This window comes from Triturus cristatus, chromosome 2_1 (genome assembly GCF_964204655.1).
Source record: "Triturus cristatus chromosome 2_1, aTriCri1.1, whole genome shotgun sequence".
NCBI classification, from domain to species: Eukaryota; Metazoa; Chordata; class Amphibia; order Caudata; family Salamandridae; genus Triturus; species Triturus cristatus.
In genome coordinates, this window is record NC_140581.1 from 365,960,771 (window position 1) to 365,984,749 (window position 23,979).

The following is a 23,979-nucleotide window of genomic DNA, read 5'->3' on the forward strand; positions in this document are numbered from 1 at the left end:
CTTGGCTGGTCACCTTGCGCCCCACAATGCCCATGCTCTGCTTCGCCCGGCCTCAGGCCTTGCCTGTGTGAATGCCACCCTCGCTCTGCGGGGAGATGCTCAGCGGCCCGCCCTCGCCCTGTCCCCTTCCAACTCATACTTACCTGGCAGGGGAGACACCATGATCACGAAGGTGGTTCTCCCAGGGTGAGGCTCATCCATTGCACTTCGGATGTGCTGACCCCTGCGATGTCCCCAAATGCGGGATACTCGACTGCATAATTTCTGGTAGTGGGGGACTGCGTTCGCGCTTTCCCCTGATCTCTGGTTTCAAGAAAGACAAAAAGGAAAAAAAAATAAAAAGGAGTCTGGAGCACCCTTTCTCGTCTTCTGTGTTCTTTCTGGGGTGCTGCGGCTGGATTGGAGGGGGGCGGGGGCGTGGGCAAGAGGGAATCACATGCTAAGTACTGAGCCTGGGGAATGATGGGATAGCTGCAGCCTCCCACTCTGGGGACCTATCCAGAGACAGGGAAGTAGGCCCTGGCCAGGTGACATGTCTGCTCCTTTCCATCGCCCCCCTGGGGCTGTGGCCTGGCTGCCAGCCTCTTGCCTCGCCCTAGCCTCCCCAGGCCCAGACTCTGGCTGAGGACCCCAGGCCGTGGCCCGGCGAGGGCTCTGCCCGGCGAGGGTTCTGTCGGCAGCGTTTGGGAGCGTTCGGGAAGGCGTGAGGGGCTCAGGGCGAGAACCCCTGCTCGCTTGCAGGCCTGTTTGTCCCTGGCTTTCAGCCACAAGCAGTCGACTGGGGCCTAGCCAGGCAACAGGGCACTGCATACCTCTAGAGGCGGCCTCAGTGGCAGCTCTTAGGCTTCAAAAGCCCCAAATCTCTGCTTCTGGGCCCAAAGTCGACATGGCAATCGCCCTTCTGTGCTTGCTGTAGCCCTGGCTTTCCCCCACCCGTGTCAGCAAGGTGCAGCATAGCGAAAGCAGGGCCCTGATTGGCGCTGCCGGTGGGTGTGGACATGCAAATGTTGCTGGCCGGCCGAGGCCTGTGGGAAGCTGCTGTGGGTAGCTGCGCGCTTTCCAAAGTGGGCACAGGGGCCTTGGCTGGTCACCTTGCGCCCCACAATGCCCATGCTCTGCTTCGCCCGGCCTCAGGCCTTGCCTGTGTGAATGCCACCCTCGCTCTGCGGGGAGATGCCCAGCGGCCCGCCCTCACCCTGTCCCCTTCCAACTCATACTTACCTGGCAGGGGAGACACCATGATCACGAAGGTGGTTCTCCCAGGGTGAGGCTCATCCATTGCACTTCGGATGTGCTGACCCCTGCGATGTCCCCAAATGCGGGATACTCGACTGCATAATTTCTGGTAGTGGGGGACTGCGTTCGCGCTTTCCCCTGATCTCTGGTTTCAAGAAAGACAAAAAGGAAAAAAAAATAAAAAGGAGTCTGGAGCACCCTTTGACGTTTCTTGTGGTCCGTCCAGGGTGCTGTAAGCTGGCTGGAATGGTGAGTGGGCGAGGGCCAATTAGATATGCAAATTTACAAGCCTGGGGATGCTGGCTCAGGGCTTAGAAACGTGCTTCTGGGCCCGATTTCGACCTGGCAAGCCCTCTGTTGTGCTTGCGAAAGCCTTTGCTTGTGCACAGTTTAAAGGGCCTGAAAAATCTGCTTTTGGGCCCGATTTAGGCCTGCCAAGCCCTCTCGTGTGCTTGCTGTAGCCCTGGCTTTCCCCCACCCGTGTCAGCAAGGTGCAGCATAGCGAAAGCAGGGCCCTGATTGGCGCTGCCGGTGGGCGTGGACATGCAAATGTTGCTGGCCGGCCGAGGCCTGTGGGAAGCTGCTGTGGGTAGCTGCGCGCTTTCCAAAGTGGGCACAGGGGCCTTGGCTGGTCACCTTGCACCCCACAATGCCCATGCTCTGCTTCGCCCGGCCTCAGGCCTTGCCTGTGTGAATGCCACCCTCGCTCTGCGGGGAGATGCCCAGCGGCCCGCCCTCACCCTGTCCCCTTCCAACTCATACTTACCTGGCAGGGGAGACACCATGATCACGAAGGTGGTTCTCCCAGGGTGAGGCTCATCCATTGCACTTCGGATGTGCTGACCCCTGCGATGTCCCCAAATGCGGGATACTCGACTGCATAATTTCTGGTAGTGGGGGACTGCGTTCGCGCTTTCCCCTGATCTCTGGTTTCAAGAAAGACAAAAAGGAAAAAAAAATAAAAAGGAGTCTGGAGCACCCTTTCTCGTCTTCTGTGTTCTTTCTGGGGTGCTGCGGCTGGATTGGAGGGGGGCGGGGGCGTGGGCAAGAGGGAATCACATGCTAAGTACTGAGCCTGGGGAATGATGGGATAGCTGCAGCCTCCCACTCTGGGGACCTATCCAGAGACAGGGAAGTAGGCCCTGGCCAGGTGACATGTCTGCTCCTTTCCATCGCCCCCCTGGGGCTGTGGCCTGGCTGCCAGCCTCTTGCCTCGCCCTAGCCTCCCCAGGCCCAGACTCTGGCTGAGGACCCCAGGCCGTGGCCCGGCGAGGGCTCTGCCCGGCGAGGGTTCTGTCTGCAGCGTTTGGGAGCGTTCGGGAAGGCGTGAGAGGCTCAGGGCGAGAACCCCTGCTCGCTTGCAGGCCTGTTTGTCCCTGGCTTTCAGCCACAAGCAGTCGACTGGGGCCTAGCCAGGCAACAGGGCACTGCATACCTCTAGAGGCGGCCTCAGTGGCAGCTCTTAGGCTTCAAAAGCCCCAAATCTCTGCTTCTGGGCCCAAAGTCGACATGGCAATCGCCCTTCTGTGCTTGCTGTAGCCCTGGCTTTCCCCCACCCGTGTCAGCAAGGTGCAGCATAGCGAAAGCAGGGCCCTGATTGGCGCTGCCGGTGGGCGTGGACATGCAAATGTTGCTGGCCGGCCGAGGCCTGTGGGAAGCTGCTGTGGGTAGCTGCGCGCTTTCCAAAGTGGGCACAGGGGCCTTGGCTGGTCACCTTGCGCCCCACAATGCCCATGCTCTGCTTCGCCCGGCCTCAGGCCTTGCCTGTGTGAATGCCACCCTCGCTCTGCGGGGAGATGCCCAGCGGCCCGCCCTCACCCTGTCCCCTTCCAACTCATACTTACCTGGCAGGGGAGACACCATGATCACGAAGGTGGTTCTCCCAGGGTGAGGCTCATCCATTGCACTTCGGATGTGCTGACCCCTGCGATGTCCCCAAATGCGGGATACTCGACTGCATAATTTCTGGTAGTGGGGGACTGCGTTCGCGCTTTCCCCTGATCTCTGGTTTCAAGAAAGACAAAAAGGAAAAAAAAATAAAAAGGAGTCTGGAGCACCCTTTCTCGTCTTCTGTGTTCTTTCTGGGGTGCTGCGGCTGGATTGGAGGGGGGCGGGGGCGTGGGCAAGAGGGAATCACATGCTAAGTACTGAGCCTGGGGAATGATGGGATAGCTGCAGCCTCCCACTCTGGGGACCTATCCAGAGACAGGGAAGTAGGCCCTGGCCAGGTGACATGTCTGCTCCTTTCCATCGCCCCCCTGGGGCTGTGGCCTGGCTGCCAGCCTCTTGCCTCGCCCTAGCCTCCCCAGGCCCAGACTCTGGCTGAGGACCCCAGGCCGTGGCCCGGCGAGGGCTCTGCCCGGCGAGGGTTCTGTCGGCAGCGTTTGGGAGCGTTCGGGAAGGCGTGAGGGGCTCAGGGCGAGAACCCCTGCTCGCTTGCAGGCCTGTTTGTCCCTGGCTTTCAGCCACAAGCAGTCGACTGGGGCCTAGCCAGGCAACAGGGCACTGCATACCTCTAGAGGCGGCCTCAGTGGCAGCTCTTAGGCTTCAAAAGCCCCAAATCTCTGCTTCTGGGCCCAAAGTCGACATGGCAATCGCCCTTCTGTGCTTGCTGTAGCCCTGGCTTTCCCCCACCCGTGTCAGCAAGGTGCAGCATAGCGAAAGCAGGGCCCTGATTGGCGCTGCCGGTGGGTGTGGACATGCAAATGTTGCTGGCCGGCCGAGGCCTGTGGGAAGCTGCTGTGGGTAGCTGCGCGCTTTCCAAAGTGGGCACAGGGGCCTTGGCTGGTCACCTTGCGCCCCACAATGCCCATGCTCTGCTTCGCCCGGCCTCAGGCCTTGCCTGTGTGAATGCCACCCTCGCTCTGCGGGGAGATGCCCAGCGGCCCGCCCTCACCCTGTCCCCTTCCAACTCATACTTACCTGGCAGGGGAGACACCATGATCACGAAGGTGGTTCTCCCAGGGTGAGGCTCATCCATTGCACTTCGGATGTGCTGACCCCTGCGATGTCCCCAAATGCGGGATACTCGACTGCATAATTTCTGGTAGTGGGGGACTGCGTTCGCGCTTTCCCCTGATCTCTGGTTTCAAGAAAGACAAAAAGGAAAAAAAAATAAAAAGGAGTCTGGAGCACCCTTTGACGTTTCTTGTGGTCCGTCCAGGGTGCTGTAAGCTGGCTGGAATGGTGAGTGGGCGAGGGCCAATTAGATATGCAAATTTACAAGCCTGGGGATGCTGGCTCAGGGCTTAGAAACGTGCTTCTGGGCCCGATTTCGACCTGGCAAGCCCTCTGTTGTGCTTGCGAAAGCCTTTGCTTGTGCACAGTTTAAAGGGCCTGAAAAATCTGCTTTTGGGCCCGATTTAGGCCTGCCAAGCCCTCTCGTGTGCTTGCTGTAGCCCTGGCTTTCCCCCACCCGTGTCAGCAAGGTGCAGCATAGCGAAAGCAGGGCCCTGATTGGCGCTGCCGGTGGGCGTGGACATGCAAATGTTGCTGGCCGGCCGAGGCCTGTGGGAAGCTGCTGTGGGTAGCTGCGCGCTTTCCAAAGTGGGCACAGGGGCCTTGGCTGGTCACCTTGCGCCCCACAATGCCCATGCTCTGCTTCGCCCGGCCTCAGGCCTTGCCTGTGTGAATGCCACCCTCGCTCTGCGGGGAGATGCCCAGCGGCCCGCCCTCACCCTGTCCCCTTCCAACTCATACTTACCTGGCAGGGGAGACACCATGATCACGAAGGTGGTTCTCCCAGGGTGAGGCTCATCCATTGCACTTCGGATGTGCTGACCCCTGCGATGTCCCCAAATGCGGGATACTCGACTGCATAATTTCTGGTAGTGGGGGACTGCGTTCGCGCTTTCCCCTGATCTCTGGTTTCAAGAAAGACAAAAAGGAAAAAAAAATAAAAAGGAGTCTGGAGCACCCTTTCTCGTCTTCTGTGTTCTTTCTGGGGTGCTGCGGCTGGATTGGAGGGGGGCGGGGGCGTGGGCAAGAGGGAATCACATGCTAAGTACTGAGCCTGGGGAATGATGGGATAGCTGCAGCCTCCCACTCTGGGGACCTATCCAGAGACAGGGAAGTAGGCCCTGGCCAGGTGACATGTCTGCTCCTTTCCATCGCCCCCCTGGGGCTGTGGCCTGGCTGCCAGCCTCTTGCCTCGCCCTAGCCTCCCCAGGCCCAGACTCTGGCTGAGGACCCCAGGCCGTGGCCCGGCGAGGGCTCTGCCCGGCGAGGGTTCTGTCTGCAGCGTTTGGGAGCGTTCGGGAAGGCGTGAGGGGCTCAGGGCGAGAACCCCTGCTCGCTTGCAGGCCTGTTTGTCCCTGGCTTTCAGCCACAAGCAGTCGACTGGGGCCTAGCCAGGCAACAGGGCACTGCATACCTCTAGAGGCGGCCTCAGTGGCAGCTCTTAGGCTTCAAAAGCCCCAAATCTCTGCTTCTGGGCCCAAAGTCGACATGGCAATCGCCCTTCTGTGCTTGCTGTAGCCCTGGCTTTCCCCCACCCGTGTCAGCAAGGTGCAGCATAGCGAAAGCAGGGCCCTGATTGGCGCTGCCGGTGGGCGTGGACATGCAAATGTTGCTGGCCGGCCGAGGCCTGTGGGAAGCTGCTGTGGGTAGCTGCGCGCTTTCCAAAGTGGGCACAGGGGCCTTGGCTGGTCACCTTGCGCCCCACAATGCCCATGCTCTGCTTCGCCCGGCCTCAGGCCTTGCCTGTGTGAATGCCACCCTCGCTCTGCGGGGAGATGCCCAGCGGCCCGCCCTCACCCTGTCCCCTTCCAACTCATACTTACCTGGCAGGGGAGACACCATGATCACGAAGGTGGTTCTCCCAGGGTGAGGCTCATCCATTGCACTTCGGATGTGCTGACCCCTGCGATGTCCCCAAATGCGGGATACTCGACTGCATAATTTCTGGTAGTGGGGGACTGCGTTCGCGCTTTCCCCTGATCTCTGGTTTCAAGAAAGACAAAAAGGAAAAAAAAATAAAAAGGAGTCTGGAGCACCCTTTCTCGTCTTCTGTGTTCTTTCTGGGGTGCTGCGGCTGGATTGGAGGGGGGCGGGGGCGTGGGCAAGAGGGAATCACATGCTAAGTACTGAGCCTGGGGAATGATGGGATAGCTGCAGCCTCCCACTCTGGGGACCTATCCAGAGACAGGGAAGTAGGCCCTGGCCAGGTGACATGTCTGCTCCTTTCCATCGCCCCCCTGGGGCTGTGGCCTGGCTGCCAGCCTCTTGCCTCGCCCTAGCCTTCCCAGGCCCAGACTCTGGCTGAGGACCCCAGGCCGTGGCCCGGCGAGGGCTCTGCCCGGCGAGGGTTCTGTCTGCAGCGTTTGGGAGCGTTCGGGAAGGCGTGAGGGGCTCAGGGCGAGAACCCCTGCTCGCTTGCAGGCCTGTTTGTCCCTGGCTTTCAGCCACAAGCAGTCGACTGGGGCCTAGCCAGGCAACAGGGCACTGCATACCTCTAGAGGCGGCCTCAGTGGCAGCTCTTAGGCTTCAAAAGCCCCAAATCTCTGCTTCTGGGCCCAAAGTCGACATGGCAATCGCCCTTCTGTGCTTGCTGTAGCCCTGGCTTTCCCCCACCCGTGTCAGCAAGGTGCAGCATAGCGAAAGCAGGGCCCTGATTGGCGCTGCCGGTGGGCGTGGACATGCAAATGTTGCTGGCCGGCCGAGGCCTGTGGGAAGCTGCTGTGGGTAGCTGCGCGCTTTCCAAAGTGGGCACAGGGGCCTTGGCTGGTCACCTTGCGCCCCACAATGCCCATGCTCTGCTTCGCCCGGCCTCAGGCCTTGCCTGTGTGAATGCCACCCTCGCTCTGCGGGGAGATGCCCAGCGGCCCGCCCTCACCCTGTCCCCTTCCAACTCATACTTACCTGGCAGGGGAGACACCATGATCACGAAGGTGGTTCTCCCAGGGTGAGGCTCATCCATTGCACTTCGGATGTGCTGACCCCTGCGATGTCCCCAAATGCGGGATACTCGACTGCATAATTTCTGGTAGTGGGGGACTGCGTTCGCGCTTTCCCCTGATCTCTGGTTTCAAGAAAGACAAAAAGGAAAAAAAAATAAAAAGGAGTCTGGAGCACCCTTTGACGTTTCTTGTGGTCCGTCCAGGGTGCTGTAAGCTGGCTGGAATGGGGAGTGGGCGAGGGCCAATTAGATATGCAAATTTACAAGCCTGGGGATGCTGGCTCAGGGCTTAGAAACGTGCTTCTGGGCCCGATTTCGACCTGGCAAGCCCTCTGTTGTGCTTGCGAAAGCCTTTGCTTGTGCACAGTTTAAAGGGCCTGAAAAATCTGCTTTTGGGCCCGATTTAGGCCTGCCAAGCCCTCTCGTGTGCTTGCTGTAGCCCTGGCTTTCCCCCACCCGTGTCAGCAAGGTGCAGCATAGCGAAAGCAGGGCCCTGATTGGCGCTGCCGGTGGGCGTGGACATGCAAATGTTGCTGGCCGGCCGAGGCCTGTGGGAAGCTGCTGTGGGTAGCTGCGCGCTTTCCAAAGTGGGCACAGGGGCCTTGGCTGGTCACCTTGCGCCCCACAATGCCCATGCTCTGCTTCGCCCGGCCTCAGGCCTTGCCTGTGTGAATGCCACCCTCGCTCTGCGGGGAGATGCTCAGCGGCCCGCCCTCGCCCTGTCCCCTTCCAACTCATACTTACCTGGCAGGGGAGACACCATGATCACGAAGGTGGTTCTCCCAGGGTGAGGCTCATCCATTGCACTTCGGATGTGCTGACCCCTGCGATGTCCCCAAATGCGGGATACTCGACTGCATAATTTCTGGTAGTGGGGGACTGCGTTCGCGCTTTCCCCTGATCTCTGGTTTCAAGAAAGACAAAAAGGAAAAAAAAATAAAAAGGAGTCTGGAGCACCCTTTCTCGTCTTCTGTGTTCTTTCTGGGGTGCTGCGGCTGGATTGGAGGGGGGCGGGGGCGTGGGCAAGAGGGAATCACATGCTAAGTACTGAGCCTGGGGAATGATGGGATAGCTGCAGCCTCCCACTCTGGGGACCTATCCAGAGACAGGGAAGTAGGCCCTGGCCAGGTGACATGTCTGCTCCTTTCCATCGCCCCCCTGGGGCTGTGGCCTGGCTGCCAGCCTCTTGCCTCGCCCTAGCCTCCCCAGGCCCAGACTCTGGCTGAGGACCCCAGGCCGTGGCCCGGCGAGGGCTCTGCCCGGCGAGGGTTCTGTCGGCAGCGTTTGGGAGCGTTCGGGAAGGCGTGAGGGGCTCAGGGCGAGAACCCCTGCTCGCTTGCAGGCCTGTTTGTCCCTGGCTTTCAGCCACAAGCAGTCGACTGGGGCCTAGCCAGGCAACAGGGCACTGCATACCTCTAGAGGCGGCCTCAGTGGCAGCTCTTAGGCTTCAAAAGCCCCAAATCTCTGCTTCTGGGCCCAAAGTCGACATGGCAATCGCCCTTCTGTGCTTGCTGTAGCCCTGGCTTTCCCCCACCCGTGTCAGCAAGGTGCAGCATAGCGAAAGCAGGGCCCTGATTGGCGCTGCCGGTGGGCGTGGACATGCAAATGTTGCTGGCCGGCCGAGGCCTGTGGGAAGCTGCTGTGGGTAGCTGCGCGCTTTCCAAAGTGGGCACAGGGGCCTTGGCTGGTCACCTTGCGCCCCACAATGCCCATGCTCTGCTTCGCCCGGCCTCAGGCCTTGCCTGTGTGAATGCCACCCTCGCTCTGCGGGGAGATGCCCAGCGGCCCGCCCTCACCCTGTCCCCTTCCAACTCATACTTACCTGGCAGGGGAGACACCATGATCACGAAGGTGGTTCTCCCAGGGTGAGGCTCATCCATTGCACTTCGGATGTGCTGACCCCTGCGATGTCCCCAAATGCGGGATACTCGACTGCATAATTTCTGGTAGTGGGGGACTGCGTTCGCGCTTTCCCCTGATCTCTGGTTTCAAGAAAGACAAAAAGGAAAAAAAAATAAAAAGGAGTCTGGAGCACCCTTTGACGTTTCTTGTGGTCCGTCCAGGGTGCTGTAAGCTGGCTGGAATGGGGAGTGGGCGAGGGCCAATTAGATATGCAAATTTACAAGCCTGGGGATGCTGGCTCAGGGCTTAGAAACGTGCTTCTGGGCCCGATTTCGACCTGGCAAGCCCTCTGTTGTGCTTGCGAAAGCCTTTGCTTGTGCACAGTTTAAAGGGCCTGAAAAATCTGCTTTTGGGCCCGATTTAGGCCTGCCAAGCCCTCTCGTGTGCTTGCTGTAGCCCTGGCTTTCCCCCACCCGTGTCAGCAAGGTGCAGCATAGCGAAAGCAGGGCCCTGATTGGCGCTGCCGGTGGGCGTGGACATGCAAATGTTGCTGGCCGGCCGAGGCCTGTGGGAAGCTGCTGTGGGTAGCTGCGCGCTTTCCAAAGTGGGCACAGGGGCCTTGGCTGGTCACCTTGCGCCCCACAATGCCCATGCTCTGCTTCGCCCGGCCTCAGGCCTTGCCTGTGTGAATGCCACCCTCGCTCTGCGGGGAGATGCTCAGCGGCCCGCCCTCGCCCTGTCCCCTTCCAACTCATACTTACCTGGCAGGGGAGACACCATGATCACGAAGGTGGTTCTCCCAGGGTGAGGCTCATCCATTGCACTTCGGATGTGCTGACCCCTGCGATGTCCCCAAATGCGGGATACTCGACTGCATAATTTCTGGTAGTGGGGGACTGCGTTCGCGCTTTCCCCTGATCTCTGGTTTCAAGAAAGACAAAAAGGAAAAAAAAATAAAAAGGAGTCTGGAGCACCCTTTCTCGTCTTCTGTGTTCTTTCTGGGGTGCTGCGGCTGGATTGGAGGGGGGCGGGGGCGTGGGCAAGAGGGAATCACATGCTAAGTACTGAGCCTGGGGAATGATGGGATAGCTGCAGCCTCCCACTCTGGGGACCTATCCAGAGACAGGGAAGTAGGCCCTGGCCAGGTGACATGTCTGCTCCTTTCCATCGCCCCCCTGGGGCTGTGGCCTGGCTGCCAGCCTCTTGCCTCGCCCTAGCCTCCCCAGGCCCAGACTCTGGCTGAGGACCCCAGGCCGTGGCCCGGCGAGGGCTCTGCCCGGCGAGGGTTCTGTCGGCAGCGTTTGGGAGCGTTCGGGAAGGCGTGAGGGGCTCAGGGCGAGAACCCCTGCTCGCTTGCAGGCCTGTTTGTCCCTGGCTTTCAGCCACAAGCAGTCGACTGGGGCCTAGCCAGGCAACAGGGCACTGCATACCTCTAGAGGCGGCCTCAGTGGCAGCTCTTAGGCTTCAAAAGCCCCAAATCTCTGCTTCTGGGCCCAAAGTCGACATGGCAATCGCCCTTCTGTGCTTGCTGTAGCCCTGGCTTTCCCCCACCCGTGTCAGCAAGGTGCAGCATAGCGAAAGCAGGGCCCTGATTGGCGCTGCCGGTGGGTGTGGACATGCAAATGTTGCTGGCCGGCCGAGGCCTGTGGGAAGCTGCTGTGGGTAGCTGCGCGCTTTCCAAAGTGGGCACAGGGGCCTTGGCTGGTCACCTTGCGCCCCACAATGCCCATGCTCTGCTTCGCCCGGCCTCAGGCCTTGCCTGTGTGAATGCCACCCTCGCTCTGCGGGGAGATGCCCAGCGGCCCGCCCTCACCCTGTCCCCTTCCAACTCATACTTACCTGGCAGGGGAGACACCATGATCACGAAGGTGGTTCTCCCAGGGTGAGGCTCATCCATTGCACTTCGGATGTGCTGACCCCTGCGATGTCCCCAAATGCGGGATACTCGACTGCATAATTTCTGGTAGTGGGGGACTGCGTTCGCGCTTTCCCCTGATCTCTGGTTTCAAGAAAGACAAAAAGGAAAAAAAAATAAAAAGGAGTCTGGAGCACCCTTTGACGTTTCTTGTGGTCCGTCCAGGGTGCTGTAAGCTGGCTGGAATGGGGAGTGGGCGAGGGCCAATTAGATATGCAAATTTACAAGCCTGGGGATGCTGGCTCAGGGCTTAGAAACGTGCTTCTGGGCCCGATTTCGACCTGGCAAGCCCTCTGTTGTGCTTGCGAAAGCCTTTGCTTGTGCACAGTTTAAAGGGCCTGAAAAATCTGCTTTTGGGCCCGATTTAGGCCTGCCAAGCCCTCTCGTGTGCTTGCTGTAGCCCTGGCTTTCCCCCACCCGTGTCAGCAAGGTGCAGCATAGCGAAAGCAGGGCCCTGATTGGCGCTGCCGGTGGGCGTGGACATGCAAATGTTGCTGGCCGGCCGAGGCCTGTGGGAAGCTGCTGTGGGTAGCTGCGCGCTTTCCAAAGTGGGCACAGGGGCCTTGGCTGGTCACCTTGCGCCCCACAATGCCCATGCTCTGCTTCGCCCGGCCTCAGGCCTTGCCTGTGTGAATGCCACCCTCGCTCTGCGGGGAGATGCCCAGCGGCCCGCCCTCACCCTGTCCCCTTCCAACTCATACTTACCTGGCAGGGGAGACACCATGATCACGAAGGTGGTTCTCCCAGGGTGAGGCTCATCCATTGCACTTCGGATGTGCTGACCCCTGCGATGTCCCCAAATGCGGGATACTCGACTGCATAATTTCTGGTAGTGGGGGACTGCGTTCGCGCTTTCCCCTGATCTCTGGTTTCAAGAAAGACAAAAAGGAAAAAAAAATAAAAAGGAGTCTGGAGCACCCTTTCTCGTCTTCTGTGTTCTTTCTGGGGTGCTGCGGCTGGATTGGAGGGGGGCGGGGGCGTGGGCAAGAGGGAATCACATGCTAAGTACTGAGCCTGGGGAATGATGGGATAGCTGCAGCCTCCCACTCTGGGGACCTATCCAGAGACAGGGAAGTAGGCCCTGGCCAGGTGACATGTCTGCTCCTTTCCATCGCCCCCCTGGGGCTGTGGCCTGGCTGCCAGCCTCTTGCCTCGCCCTAGCCTCCCCAGGCCCAGACTCTGGCTGAGGACCCCAGGCCGTGGCCCGGCGAGGGCTCTGCCCGGCGAGGGTTCTGTCGGCAGCGTTTGGGAGCGTTCGGGAAGGCGTGAGGGGCTCAGGGCGAGAACCCCTGCTCGCTTGCAGGCCTGTTTGTCCCTGGCTTTCAGCCACAAGCAGTCGACTGGGGCCTAGCCAGGCAACAGGGCACTGCATACCTCTAGAGGCGGCCTCAGTGGCAGCTCTTAGGCTTCAAAAGCCCCAAATCTCTGCTTCTGGGCCCAAAGTCGACATGGCAATCGCCCTTCTGTGCTTGCTGTAGCCCTGGCTTTCCCCCACCCGTGTCAGCAAGGTGCAGCATAGCGAAAGCAGGGCCCTGATTGGCGCTGCCGGTGGGCGTGGACATGCAAATGTTGCTGGCCGGCCGAGGCCTGTGGGAAGCTGCTGTGGGTAGCTGCGCGCTTTCCAAAGTGGGCACAGGGGCCTTGGCTGGTCACCTTGCGCCCCACAATGCCCATGCTCTGCTTCGCCCGGCCTCAGGCCTTGCCTGTGTGAATGCCACCCTCGCTCTGCGGGGAGATGCTCAGCGGCCCGCCCTCGCCCTGTCCCCTTCCAACTCATACTTACCTGGCAGGGGAGACACCATGATCACGAAGGTGGTTCTCCCAGGGTGAGGCTCATCCATTGCACTTCGGATGTGCTGACCCCTGCGATGTCCCCAAATGCGGGATACTCGACTGCATAATTTCTGGTAGTGGGGGACTGCGTTCGCGCTTTCCCCTGATCTCTGGTTTCAAGAAAGACAAAAAGGAAAAAAAAATAAAAAGGAGTCTGGAGCACCCTTTCTCGTCTTCTGTGTTCTTTCTGGGGTGCTGCGGCTGGATTGGAGGGGGGCGGGGGCGTGGGCAAGAGGGAATCACATGCTAAGTACTGAGCCTGGGGAATGATGGGATAGCTGCAGCCTCCCACTCTGGGGACCTATCCAGAGACAGGGAAGTAGGCCCTGGCCAGGTGACATGTCTGCTCCTTTCCATCGCCCCCCTGGGGCTGTGGCCTGGCTGCCAGCCTCTTGCCTCGCCCTAGCCTCCCCAGGCCCAGACTCTGGCTGAGGACCCCAGGCCGTGGCCCGGCGAGGGCTCTGCCCGGCGAGGGTTCTGTCGGCAGCGTTTGGGAGCGTTCGGGAAGGCGTGAGGGGCTCAGGGCGAGAACCCCTGCTCGCTTGCAGGCCTGTTTGTCCCTGGCTTTCAGCCACAAGCAGTCGACTGGGGCCTAGCCAGGCAACAGGGCACTGCATACCTCTAGAGGCGGCCTCAGTGGCAGCTCTTAGGCTTCAAAAGCCCCAAATCTCTGCTTCTGGGCCCAAAGTCGACATGGCAATCGCCCTTCTGTGCTTGCTGTAGCCCTGGCTTTCCCCCACCCGTGTCAGCAAGGTGCAGCATAGCGAAAGCAGGGCCCTGATTGGCGCTGCCGGTGGGTGTGGACATGCAAATGTTGCTGGCCGGCCGAGGCCTGTGGGAAGCTGCTGTGGGTAGCTGCGCGCTTTCCAAAGTGGGCACAGGGGCCTTGGCTGGTCACCTTGCGCCCCACAATGCCCATGCTCTGCTTCGCCCGGCCTCAGGCCTTGCCTGTGTGAATGCCACCCTCGCTCTGCGGGGAGATGCCCAGCGGCCCGCCCTCACCCTGTCCCCTTCCAACTCATACTTACCTGGCAGGGGAGACACCATGATCACGAAGGTGGTTCTCCCAGGGTGAGGCTCATCCATTGCACTTCGGATGTGCTGACCCCTGCGATGTCCCCAAATGCGGGATACTCGACTGCATAATTTCTGGTAGTGGGGGACTGCGTTCGCGCTTTCCCCTGATCTCTGGTTTCAAGAAAGACAAAAAGGAAAAAAAAATAAAAAGGAGTCTGGAGCACCCTTTGACGTTTCTTGTGGTCCGTCCAGGGTGCTGTAAGCTGGCTGGAATGGGGAGTGGGCGAGGGCCAATTAGATATGCAAATTTACAAGCCTGGGGATGCTGGCTCAGGGCTTAGAAACGTGCTTCTGGGCCCGATTTCGACCTGGCAAGCCCTCTGTTGTGCTTGCGAAAGCCTTTGCTTGTGCACAGTTTAAAGGGCCTGAAAAATCTGCTTTTGGGCCCGATTTAGGCCTGCCAAGCCCTCTTGTGTGCTTGCTGTAGCCCTGGCTTTCCCCCACCCGTGTCAGCAAGGTGCAGCATAGCGAAAGCAGGGCCCTGATTGGCGCTGCCGGTGGGCGTGGACATGCAAATGTTGCTGGCCGGCCGAGGCCTGTGGGAAGCTGCTGTGGGTAGCTGCGCGCTTTCCAAAGTGGGCACAGGGGCCTTGGCTGGTCACCTTGCGCCCCACAATGCCCATGCTCTGCTTCGCCCGGCCTCAGGCCTTGCCTGTGTGAATGCCACCCTCGCTCTGCGGGGAGATGCCCAGCGGCCCGCCCTCACCCTGTCCCCTTCCAACTCATACTTACCTGGCAGGGGAGACACCATGATCACGAAGGTGGTTCTCCCAGGGTGAGGCTCATCCATTGCACTTCGGATGTGCTGACCCCTGCGATGTCCCCAAATGCGGGATACTCGACTGCATAATTTCTGGTAGTGGGGGACTGCGTTCGCGCTTTCCCCTGATCTCTGGTTTCAAGAAAGACAAAAAGGAAAAAAAAATAAAAAGGAGTCTGGAGCACCCTTTCTCGTCTTCTGTGTTCTTTCTGGGGTGCTGCGGCTGGATTGGAGGGGGGCGGGGGCGTGGGCAAGAGGGAATCACATGCTAAGTACTGAGCCTGGGGAATGATGGGATAGCTGCAGCCTCCCACTCTGGGGACCTATCCAGAGACAGGGAAGTAGGCCCTGGCCAGGTGACATGTCTGCTCCTTTCCATCGCCCCCCTGGGGCTGTGGCCTGGCTGCCAGCCTCTTGCCTCGCCCTAGCCTTCCCAGGCCGAGACTCTGGCTGAGGACCCCAGGCCGTGGCCCGGCGAGGGCTCTGCCCGGCGAGGGTTCTGTCTGCAGCGTTTGGGAGCGTTCGGGAAGGCGTGAGGGGCTCAGGGCGAGAACCCCTGCTCGCTTGCAGGCCTGTTTGTCCCTGGCTTTCAGCCACAAGCAGTCGACTGGGGCCTAGCCAGGCAACAGGGCACTGCATACCTCTAGAGGCGGCCTCAGTGGCAGCTCTTAGGCTTCAAAAGCCCCAAATCTCTGCTTCTGGGCCCAAAGTCGACATGGCAATCGCCCTTCTGTGCTTGCTGTAGCCCTGGCTTTCCCCCACCCGTGTCAGCAAGGTGCAGCATAGCGAAAGCAGGGCCCTGATTGGCGCTGCCGGTGGGCGTGGACATGCAAATGTTGCTGGCCGGCCGAGGCCTGTGGGAAGCTGCTGTGGGTAGCTGCGCGCTTTCCAAAGTGGGCACAGGGGCCTTGGCTGGTCACCTTGCGCCCCACAATGCCCATGCTCTGCTTCGCCCGGCCTCAGGCCTTGCCTGTGTGAATGCCACCCTCGCTCTGCGGGGAGATGCCCAGCGGCCCGCCCTCACCCTGTCCCCTTCCAACTCATACTTACCTGGCAGGGGAGACACCATGATCACGAAGGTGGTTCTCCCAGGGTGAGGCTCATCCATTGCACTTCGGATGTGCTGACCCCTGCGATGTCCCCAAATGCGGGATACTCGACTGCATAATTTCTGGTAGTGGGGGACTGCGTTCGCGCTTTCCCCTGATCTCTGGTTTCAAGAAAGACAAAAAGGAAAAAAAAATAAAAAGGAGTCTGGAGCACCCTTTGACGTTTCTTGTGGTCCGTCCAGGGTGCTGTAAGCTGGCTGGAATGGGGAGTGGGCGAGGGCCAATTAGATATGCAAATTTACAAGCCTGGGGATGCTGGCTCAGGGCTTAGAAACGTGCTTCTGGGCCCGATTTCGACCTGGCAAGCCCTCTGTTGTGCTTGCGAAAGCCTTTGCTTGTGCACAGTTTAAAGGGCCTGAAAAATCTGCTTTTGGGCCCGATTTAGGCCTGCCAAGCCCTCTCGTGTGCTTGCTGTAGCCCTGGCTTTCCCCCACCCGTGTCAGCAAGGTGCAGCATAGCGAAAGCAGGGCCCTGATTGGCGCTGCCGGTGGGCGTGGACATGCAAATGTTGCTGGCCGGCCGAGGCCTGTGGGAAGCTGCTGTGGGTAGCTGCGCGCTTTCCAAAGTGGGCACAGGGGCCTTGGCTGGTCACCTTGCGCCCCACAATGCCCATGCTCTGCTTCGCCCGGCCTCAGGCCTTGCCTGTGTGAATGCCACCCTCGCTCTGCGGGGAGATGCTCAGCGGCCCGCCCTCGCCCTGTCCCCTTCCAACTCATACTTACCTGGCAGGGGAGACACCATGATCACGAAGGTGGTTCTCCCAGGGTGAGGCTCATCCATTGCACTTCGGATGTGCTGACCCCTGCGATGTCCCCAAATGCGGGATACTCGACTGCATAATTTCTGGTAGTGGGGGACTGCGTTCGCGCTTTCCCCTGATCTCTGGTTTCAAGAAAGACAAAAAGGAAAAAAAAATAAAAAGGAGTCTGGAGCACCCTTTCTCGTCTTCTGTGTTCTTTCTGGGGTGCTGCGGCTGGATTGGAGGGGGGCGGGGGCGTGGGCAAGAGGGAATCACATGCTAAGTACTGAGCCTGGGGAATGATGGGATAGCTGCAGCCTCCCACTCTGGGGACCTATCCAGAGACAGGGAAGTAGGCCCTGGCCAGGTGACATGTCTGCTCCTTTCCATCGCCCCCCTGGGGCTGTGGCCTGGCTGCCAGCCTCTTGCCTCGCCCTAGCCTCCCCAGGCCCAGACTCTGGCTGAGGACCCCAGGCCGTGGCCCGGCGAGGGCTCTGCCCGGCGAGGGTTCTGTCGGCAGCGTTTGGGAGCGTTCGGGAAGGCGTGAGGGGCTCAGGGCGAGAACCCCTGCTCGCTTGCAGGCCTGTTTGTCCCTGGCTTTCAGCCACAAGCAGTCGACTGGGGCCTAGCCAGGCAACAGGGCACTGCATACCTCTAGAGGCGGCCTCAGTGGCAGCTCTTAGGCTTCAAAAGCCCCAAATCTCTGCTTCTGGGCCCAAAGTCGACATGGCAATCGCCCTTCTGTGCTTGCTGTAGCCCTGGCTTTCCCCCACCCGTGTCAGCAAGGTGCAGCATAGCGAAAGCAGGGCCCTGATTGGCGCTGCCGGTGGGTGTGGACATGCAAATGTTGCTGGCCGGCCGAGGCCTGTGGGAAGCTGCTGTGGGTAGCTGCGCGCTTTCCAAAGTGGGCACAGGGGCCTTGGCTGGTCACCTTGCGCCCCACAATGCCCATGCTCTGCTTCGCCCGGCCTCAGGCCTTGCCTGTGTGAATGCCACCCTCGCTCTGCGGGGAGATGCCCAGCGGCCCGCCCTCACCCTGTCCCCTTCCAACTCATACTTACCTGGCAGGGGAGACACCATGATCACGAAGGTGGTTCTCCCAGGGTGAGGCTCATCCATTGCACTTCGGATGTGCTGACCCCTGCGATGTCCCCAAATGCGGGATACTCGACTGCATAATTTCTGGTAGTGGGGGACTGCGTTCGCGCTTTCCCCTGATCTCTGGTTTCAAGAAAGACAAAAAGGAAAAAAAAATAAAAAGGAGTCTGGAGCACCCTTTGACGTTTCTTGTGGTCCGTCCAGGGTGCTGTAAGCTGGCTGGAATGGGGAGTGGGCGAGGGCCAATTAGATATGCAAATTTACAAGCCTGGGGATGCTGGCTCAGGGCTTAGAAACGTGCTTCTGGGCCCGATTTCGACCTGGCAAGCCCTCTGTTGTGCTTGCGAAAGCCTTTGCTTGTGCACAGTTTAAAGGGCCTGAAAAATCTGCTTTTGGGCCCGATTTAGGCCTGCCAAGCCCTCTTGTGTGCTTGCTGTAGCCCTGGCTTTCCCCCACCCGTGTCAGCAAGGTGCAGCATAGCGAAAGCAGGGCCCTGATTGGCGCTGCCGGTGGGCGTGGACATGCAAATGTTGCTGGCCGGCCGAGGCCTGTGGGAAGCTGCTGTGGGTAGCTGCGCGCTTTCCAAAGTGGGCACAGGGGCCTTGGCTGGTCACCTTGCGCCCCACAATGCCCATGCTCTGCTTCGCCCGGCCTCAGGCCTTGCCTGTGTGAATGCCACCCTCGCTCTGCGGGGAGATGCCCAGCGGCCCGCCCTCACCCTGTCCCCTTCCAACTCATACTTACCTGGCAGGGGAGACACCATGATCACGAAGGTGGTTCTCCCAGGGTGAGGCTCATCCATTGCACTTCGGATGTGCTGACCCCTGCGATGTCCCCAAATGCGGGATACTCGACTGCATAATTTCTGGTAGTGGGGGACTGCGTTCGCGCTTTCCCCTGATCTCTGGTTTCAAGAAAGACAAAAAGGAAAAAAAAATAAAAAGGAGTCTGGAGCACCCTTTCTCGTCTTCTGTGTTCTTTCTGGGGTGCTGCGGCTGGATTGGAGGGGGGCGGGGGCGTGGGCAAGAGGGAATCACATGCTAAGTACTGAGCCTGGGGAATGATGGGATAGCTGCAGCCTCCCACTCTGGGGACCTATCCAGAGACAGGGAAGTAGGCCCTGGCCAGGTGACATGTCTGCTCCTTTCCATCGCCCCCCTGGGGCTGTGGCCTGGCTGCCAGCCTCTTGCCTCGCCCTAGCCTTCCCAGGCCGAGACTCTGGCTGAGGACCCCAGGCCGTGGCCCGGCGAGGGCTCTGCCCGGCGAGGGTTCTGTCTGCAGCGTTTGGGAGCGTTCGGGAAGGCGTGAGGGGCTCAGGGCGAGAACCCCTGCTCGCTTGCAGGCCTGTTTGTCCCTGGCTTTCAGCCACAAGCAGTCGACTGGGGCCTAGCCAGGCAACAGGGCACTGCATACCTCTAGAGGCGGCCTCAGTGGCAGCTCTTAGGCTTCAAAAGCCCCAAATCTCTGCTTCTGGGCCCAAAGTCGACATGGCAATCGCCCTTCTGTGCTTGCTGTAGCCCTGGCTTTCCCCCACCCGTGTCAGCAAGGTGCAGCATAGCGAAAGCAGGGCCCTGATTGGCGCTGCCGGTGGGCGTGGACATGCAAATGTTGCTGGCCGGCCGAGGCCTGTGGGAAGCTGCTGTGGGTAGCTGCGCGCTTTCCAAAGTGGGCACAGGGGCCTTGGCTGGTCACCTTGCGCCCCACAATGCCCATGCTCTGCTTCGCCCGGCCTCAGGCCTTGCCTGTGTGAATGCCACCCTCGCTCTGCGGGGAGATGCCCAGCGGCCCGCCCTCACCCTGTCCCCTTCCAACTCATACTTACCTGGCAGGGGAGACACCATGATCACGAAGGTGGTTCTCCCAGGGTGAGGCTCATCCATTGCACTTCGGATGTGCTGACCCCTGCGATGTCCCCAAATGCGGGATACTCGACTGCATAATTTCTGGTAGTGGGGGACTGCGTTCGCGCTTTCCCCTGATCTCTGGTTTCAAGAAAGACAAAAAGGAAAAAAAAATAAAAAGGAGTCTGGAGCACCCTTTGACGTTTCTTGTGGTCCGTCCAGGGTGCTGTAAGCTGGCTGGAATGGGGAGTGGGCGAGGGCCAATTAGATATGCAAATTTACAAGCCTGGGGATGCTGGCTCAGGGCTTAGAAACGTGCTTCTGGGCCCGATTTCGACCTGGCAAGCCCTCTGTTGTGCTTGCGAAAGCCTTTGCTTGTGCACAGTTTAAAGGGCCTGAAAAATCTGCTTTTGGGCCCGATTTAGGCCTGCCAAGCCCTCTCGTGTGCTTGCTGTAGCCCTGGCTTTCCCCCACCCGTGTCAGCAAGGTGCAGCATAGCGAAAGCAGGGCCCTGATTGGCGCTGCCGGTGGGCGTGGACATGCAAATGTTGCTGGCCGGCCGAGGCCTGTGGGAAGCTGCTGTGGGTAGCTGCGCGCTTTCCAAAGTGGGCACAGGGGCCTTGGCTGGTCACCTTGCGCCCCACAATGCCCATGCTCTGCTTCGCCCGGCCTCAGGCCTTGCCTGTGTGAATGCCACCCTCGCTCTGCGGGGAGATGCTCAGCGGCCCGCCCTCGCCCTGTCCCCTTCCAACTCATACTTACCTGGCAGGGGAGACACCATGATCACGAAGGTGGTTCTCCCAGGGTGAGGCTCATCCATTGCACTTCGGATGTGCTGACCCCTGCGATGTCCCCAAATGCGGGATACTCGACTGCATAATTTCTGGTAGTGGGGGACTGCGTTCGCGCTTTCCCCTGATCTCTGGTTTCAAGAAAGACAAAAAGGAAAAAAAAATAAAAAGGAGTCTGGAGCACCCTTTCTCGTCTTCTGTGTTCTTTCTGGGGTGCTGCGGCTGGATTGGAGGGGGGCGGGGGCGTGGGCAAGAGGGAATCACATGCTAAGTACTGAGCCTGGGGAATGATGGGATAGCTGCAGCCTCCCACTCTGGGGACCTATCCAGAGACAGGGAAGTAGGCCCTGGCCAGGTGACATGTCTGCTCCTTTCCATCGCCCCCCTGGGGCTGTGGCCTGGCTGCCAGCCTCTTGCCTCGCCCTAGCCTCCCCAGGCCCAGACTCTGGCTGAGGACCCCAGGCCGTGGCCCGGCGAGGGCTCTGCCCGGCGAGGGTTCTGTCGGCAGCGTTTGGGAGCGTTCGGGAAGGCGTGAGGGGCTCAGGGCGAGAACCCCTGCTCGCTTGCAGGCCTGTTTGTCCCTGGCTTTCAGCCACAAGCAGTCGACTGGGGCCTAGCCAGGCAACAGGGCACTGCATACCTCTAGAGGCGGCCTCAGTGGCAGCTCTTAGGCTTCAAAAGCCCCAAATCTCTGCTTCTGGGCCCAAAGTCGACATGGCAATCGCCCTTCTGTGCTTGCTGTAGCCCTGGCTTTCCCCCACCCGTGTCAGCAAGGTGCAGCATAGCGAAAGCAGGGCCCTGATTGGCGCTGCCGGTGGGCGTGGACATGCAAATGTTGCTGGCCGGCCGAGGCCTGTGGGAAGCTGCTGTGGGTAGCTGCGCGCTTTCCAAAGTGGGCACAGGGGCCTTGGCTGGTCACCTTGCGCCCCACAATGCCCATGCTCTGCTTCGCCCGGCCTCAGGCCTTGCCTGTGTGAATGCCACCCTCGCTCTGCGGGGAGATGCTCAGCGGCCCGCCCTCGCCCTGTCCCCTTCCAACTCATACTTACCTGGCAGGGGAGACACCATGATCACGAAGGTGGTTCTCCCAGGGTGAGGCTCATCCATTGCACTTCGGATGTGCTGACCCCTGCGATGTCCCCAAATGCGGGATACTCGACTGCATAATTTCTGGTAGTGGGGGACTGCGTTCGCGCTTTCCCCTGATCTCTGGTTTCAAGAAAGACAAAAAGGAAAAAAAAATAAAAAGGAGTCTGGAGCACCCTTTCTCGTCTTCTGTGTTCTTTCTGGGGTGCTGCGGCTGGATTGGAGGGGGGCGGGGGCGTGGGCAAGAGGGAATCACATGCTAAGTACTGAGCCTGGGGAATGATGGGATAGCTGCAGCCTCCCACTCTGGGGACCTATCCAGAGACAGGGAAGTAGGCCCTGGCCAGGTGACATGTCTGCTCCTTTCCATCGCCCCCCTGGGGCTGTGGCCTGGCTGCCAGCCTCTTGCCTCGCCCTAGCCTCCCCAGGCCCAGACTCTGGCTGAGGACCCCAGGCCGTGGCCCGGCGAGGGCTCTGCCCGGCGAGGGTTCTGTCGGCAGCGTTTGGGAGCGTTCGGGAAGGCGTGAGGGGCTCAGGGCGAGAACCCCTGCTCGCTTGCAGGCCTGTTTGTCCCTGGCTTTCAGCCACAAGCAGTCGACTGGGGCCTAGCCAGGCAACAGGGCACTGCATACCTCTAGAGGCGGCCTCAGTGGCAGCTCTTAGGCTTCAAAAGCCCCAAATCTCTGCTTCTGGGCCCAAAGTCGACATGGCAATCGCCCTTCTGTGCTTGCTGTAGCCCTGGCTTTCCCCCACCCGTGTCAGCAAGGTGCAGCATAGCGAAAGCAGGGCCCTGATTGGCGCTGCCGGTGGGTGTGGACATGCAAATGTTGCTGGCCGGCCGAGGCCTGTGGGAAGCTGCTGTGGGTAGCTGCGCGCTTTCCAAAGTGGGCACAGGGGCCTTGGCTGGTCACCTTGCGCCCCACAATGCCCATGCTCTGCTTCGCCCGGCCTCAGGCCTTGCCTGTGTGAATGCCACCCTCGCTCTGCGGGGAGATGCCCAGCGGCCCGCCCTCACCCTGTCCCCTTCCAACTCATACTTACCTGGCAGGGGAGACACCATGATCACGAAGGTGGTTCTCCCAGGGTGAGGCTCATCCATTGCACTTCGGATGTGCTGACCCCTGCGATGTCCCCAAATGCGGGATACTCGACTGCATAATTTCTGGTAGTGGGGGACTGCGTTCGCGCTTTCCCCTGATCTCTGGTTTCAAGAAAGACAAAAAGGAAAAAAAAAAAAAAAGGAGTCTGGAGCACCCTTTGACGTTTCTTGTGGTCCGTCCAGGGTGCTGTAAGCTGGCTGGAATGGTGAGTGGGCGAGGGCCAATTAGATATGCAAATTTACAAGCCTGGGGATGCTGGCTCAGGGCTTAGAAACGTGCTTCTGGGCCCGATTTCGACCTGGCAAGCCCTCTGTTGTGCTTGCGAAAGCCTTTGCTTGTGCACAGTTTAAAGGGCCTGAAAAATCTGCTTTTGGGCCCGATTTAGGCCTGCCAAGCCCTCTCGTGTGCTTGCTGTAGCCCTGGCTTTCCCCCACCCGTGTCAGCAAGGTGCAGCATAGCGAAAGCAGGGCCCTGATTGGCGCTGCCGGTGGGCGTGGACATGCAAATGTTGCTGGCCGGCCGAGGCCTGTGGGAAGCTGCTGTGGGTAGCTGCGCGCTTTCCAAAGTGGGCACAGGGGCCTTGGCTGGTCACCTTGCGCCCCACAATGCCCATGCTCTGCTTCGCCCGGCCTCAGGCCTTGCCTGTGTGAATGCCACCCTCGCTCTGCGGGGAGATGCCCAGCGGCCCGCCCTCACCCTGTCCCCTTCCAACTCATACTTACCTGGCAGGGGAGACACCATGATCACGAAGGTGGTTCTCCCAGGGTGAGGCTCATCCATTGCACTTCGGATGTGCTGACCCCTGCGATGTCCCCAAATGCGGGATACTCGACTGCATAATTTCTGGTAGTGGGGGACTGCGTTCGCGCTTTCCCCTGATCTCTGGTTTCAAGAAAGACAAAAAGGAAAAAAAAATAAAAAGGAGTCTGGAGCACCCTTTCTCGTCTTCTGTGTTCTTTCTGGGGTGCTGCGGCTGGATTGGAGGGGGGCGGGGGCGTGGGCAAGAGGGAATCACATGCTAAGTACTGAGCCTGGGGAATGATGGGATAGCTGCAGCCTCCCACTCTGGGGACCTATCCAGAGACAGGGAAGTAGGCCCTGGCCAGGTGACATGTCTGCTCCTTTCCATCGCCCCCCTGGGGCTGTGGCCTGGCTGCCAGCCTCTTGCCTCGCCCTAGCCTCCCCAGGCCCAGACTCTGGCTGAGGACCCCAGGCCGTGGCCCGGCGAGGGCTCTGCCCGGCGAGGGTTCTGTCGGCAGCGTTTGGGAGCGTTCGGGAAGGCGTGAGGGGCTCAGGGCGAGAACCCCTGCTCGCTTGCAGGCCTGTTTGTCCCTGGCTTTCAGCCACAAGCAGTCGACTGGGGCCTAGCCAGGCAACAGGGCACTGCATACCTCTAGAGGCGGCCTCAGTGGCAGCTCTTAGGCTTCAAAAGCCCCAAATCTCTGCTTCTGGGCCCAAAGTCGACATGGCAATCGCCCTTCTGTGCTTGCTGTAGCCCTGGCTTTCCCCCACCCGTGTCAGCAAGGTGCAGCATAGCGAAAGCAGGGCCCTGATTGGCGCTGCCGGTGGGCGTGGACATGCAAATGTTGCTGGCCGGCCGAGGCCTGTGGGAAGCTGCTGTGGGTAGCTGCGCGCTTTCCAAAGTGGGCACAGGGG

At 60.1% G+C, this 23,979-nt stretch overlaps 25 non-coding genes across 25 annotated transcripts; all 25 read left to right on the forward strand.

Annotated features, from left to right (window-relative positions):
- The first annotated feature begins 135 nt into the window (after nucleotides 1-135).
- LOC146864641 (U1 spliceosomal RNA) lies at nucleotides 136-299 on the forward strand. Its single transcript, XR_014977905.1, has one exon. It is a non-coding gene; the product is annotated as a U1 spliceosomal RNA (small nuclear RNA).
- A 914-nt stretch (nucleotides 300-1,213) lies between these two features.
- LOC146864642 (U1 spliceosomal RNA) lies at nucleotides 1,214-1,377 on the forward strand. Its single transcript, XR_014977906.1, has one exon. It is a non-coding gene; the product is annotated as a U1 spliceosomal RNA (small nuclear RNA).
- A 617-nt stretch (nucleotides 1,378-1,994) lies between these two features.
- On the forward strand, nucleotides 1,995-2,158 carry LOC146864643 (U1 spliceosomal RNA). The gene has a single exon (XR_014977907.1). It is a non-coding gene; the product is annotated as a U1 spliceosomal RNA (small nuclear RNA).
- A 914-nt stretch (nucleotides 2,159-3,072) lies between these two features.
- LOC146864644 (U1 spliceosomal RNA) lies at nucleotides 3,073-3,236 on the forward strand. The gene has a single exon (XR_014977908.1). It is a non-coding gene; the product is annotated as a U1 spliceosomal RNA (small nuclear RNA).
- A 914-nt stretch (nucleotides 3,237-4,150) lies between these two features.
- On the forward strand, nucleotides 4,151-4,314 carry LOC146864645 (U1 spliceosomal RNA). Its single transcript, XR_014977909.1, has one exon. It is a non-coding gene; the product is annotated as a U1 spliceosomal RNA (small nuclear RNA).
- Nucleotides 4,315-4,931: 617 nt separating this feature from the next.
- On the forward strand, nucleotides 4,932-5,095 carry LOC146864646 (U1 spliceosomal RNA). Its single transcript, XR_014977910.1, has one exon. It is a non-coding gene; the product is annotated as a U1 spliceosomal RNA (small nuclear RNA).
- Nucleotides 5,096-6,009: 914 nt separating this feature from the next.
- On the forward strand, nucleotides 6,010-6,173 carry LOC146864647 (U1 spliceosomal RNA). The gene has a single exon (XR_014977911.1). It is a non-coding gene; the product is annotated as a U1 spliceosomal RNA (small nuclear RNA).
- Nucleotides 6,174-7,087: 914 nt separating this feature from the next.
- Nucleotides 7,088-7,251, forward strand: LOC146864648 (U1 spliceosomal RNA). Its single transcript, XR_014977912.1, has one exon. It is a non-coding gene; the product is annotated as a U1 spliceosomal RNA (small nuclear RNA).
- A 617-nt stretch (nucleotides 7,252-7,868) lies between these two features.
- On the forward strand, nucleotides 7,869-8,032 carry LOC146864649 (U1 spliceosomal RNA). The gene has a single exon (XR_014977914.1). It is a non-coding gene; the product is annotated as a U1 spliceosomal RNA (small nuclear RNA).
- Nucleotides 8,033-8,946: 914 nt separating this feature from the next.
- LOC146864650 (U1 spliceosomal RNA) lies at nucleotides 8,947-9,110 on the forward strand. Its single transcript, XR_014977915.1, has one exon. It is a non-coding gene; the product is annotated as a U1 spliceosomal RNA (small nuclear RNA).
- Nucleotides 9,111-9,727: 617 nt separating this feature from the next.
- On the forward strand, nucleotides 9,728-9,891 carry LOC146864651 (U1 spliceosomal RNA). Its single transcript, XR_014977916.1, has one exon. It is a non-coding gene; the product is annotated as a U1 spliceosomal RNA (small nuclear RNA).
- Nucleotides 9,892-10,805: 914 nt separating this feature from the next.
- Nucleotides 10,806-10,969, forward strand: LOC146864652 (U1 spliceosomal RNA). Its single transcript, XR_014977917.1, has one exon. It is a non-coding gene; the product is annotated as a U1 spliceosomal RNA (small nuclear RNA).
- Nucleotides 10,970-11,586: 617 nt separating this feature from the next.
- On the forward strand, nucleotides 11,587-11,750 carry LOC146864653 (U1 spliceosomal RNA). Its single transcript, XR_014977918.1, has one exon. It is a non-coding gene; the product is annotated as a U1 spliceosomal RNA (small nuclear RNA).
- A 914-nt stretch (nucleotides 11,751-12,664) lies between these two features.
- LOC146864654 (U1 spliceosomal RNA) lies at nucleotides 12,665-12,828 on the forward strand. The gene has a single exon (XR_014977919.1). It is a non-coding gene; the product is annotated as a U1 spliceosomal RNA (small nuclear RNA).
- Nucleotides 12,829-13,742: 914 nt separating this feature from the next.
- On the forward strand, nucleotides 13,743-13,906 carry LOC146864655 (U1 spliceosomal RNA). Its single transcript, XR_014977920.1, has one exon. It is a non-coding gene; the product is annotated as a U1 spliceosomal RNA (small nuclear RNA).
- A 617-nt stretch (nucleotides 13,907-14,523) lies between these two features.
- Nucleotides 14,524-14,687, forward strand: LOC146864656 (U1 spliceosomal RNA). Its single transcript, XR_014977921.1, has one exon. It is a non-coding gene; the product is annotated as a U1 spliceosomal RNA (small nuclear RNA).
- Nucleotides 14,688-15,601: 914 nt separating this feature from the next.
- Nucleotides 15,602-15,765, forward strand: LOC146864657 (U1 spliceosomal RNA). The gene has a single exon (XR_014977922.1). It is a non-coding gene; the product is annotated as a U1 spliceosomal RNA (small nuclear RNA).
- Nucleotides 15,766-16,382: 617 nt separating this feature from the next.
- LOC146864658 (U1 spliceosomal RNA) lies at nucleotides 16,383-16,546 on the forward strand. The gene has a single exon (XR_014977923.1). It is a non-coding gene; the product is annotated as a U1 spliceosomal RNA (small nuclear RNA).
- A 914-nt stretch (nucleotides 16,547-17,460) lies between these two features.
- On the forward strand, nucleotides 17,461-17,624 carry LOC146864659 (U1 spliceosomal RNA). The gene has a single exon (XR_014977925.1). It is a non-coding gene; the product is annotated as a U1 spliceosomal RNA (small nuclear RNA).
- A 617-nt stretch (nucleotides 17,625-18,241) lies between these two features.
- LOC146864660 (U1 spliceosomal RNA) lies at nucleotides 18,242-18,405 on the forward strand. Its single transcript, XR_014977926.1, has one exon. It is a non-coding gene; the product is annotated as a U1 spliceosomal RNA (small nuclear RNA).
- Nucleotides 18,406-19,319: 914 nt separating this feature from the next.
- On the forward strand, nucleotides 19,320-19,483 carry LOC146864661 (U1 spliceosomal RNA). Its single transcript, XR_014977927.1, has one exon. It is a non-coding gene; the product is annotated as a U1 spliceosomal RNA (small nuclear RNA).
- A 617-nt stretch (nucleotides 19,484-20,100) lies between these two features.
- Nucleotides 20,101-20,264, forward strand: LOC146864662 (U1 spliceosomal RNA). The gene has a single exon (XR_014977928.1). It is a non-coding gene; the product is annotated as a U1 spliceosomal RNA (small nuclear RNA).
- Nucleotides 20,265-21,178: 914 nt separating this feature from the next.
- LOC146864663 (U1 spliceosomal RNA) lies at nucleotides 21,179-21,342 on the forward strand. The gene has a single exon (XR_014977929.1). It is a non-coding gene; the product is annotated as a U1 spliceosomal RNA (small nuclear RNA).
- A 914-nt stretch (nucleotides 21,343-22,256) lies between these two features.
- On the forward strand, nucleotides 22,257-22,420 carry LOC146864664 (U1 spliceosomal RNA). The gene has a single exon (XR_014977930.1). It is a non-coding gene; the product is annotated as a U1 spliceosomal RNA (small nuclear RNA).
- Nucleotides 22,421-23,037: 617 nt separating this feature from the next.
- Nucleotides 23,038-23,201, forward strand: LOC146864665 (U1 spliceosomal RNA). Its single transcript, XR_014977931.1, has one exon. It is a non-coding gene; the product is annotated as a U1 spliceosomal RNA (small nuclear RNA).
- The last annotated feature ends 778 nt before the right edge of the window (nucleotides 23,202-23,979 follow it).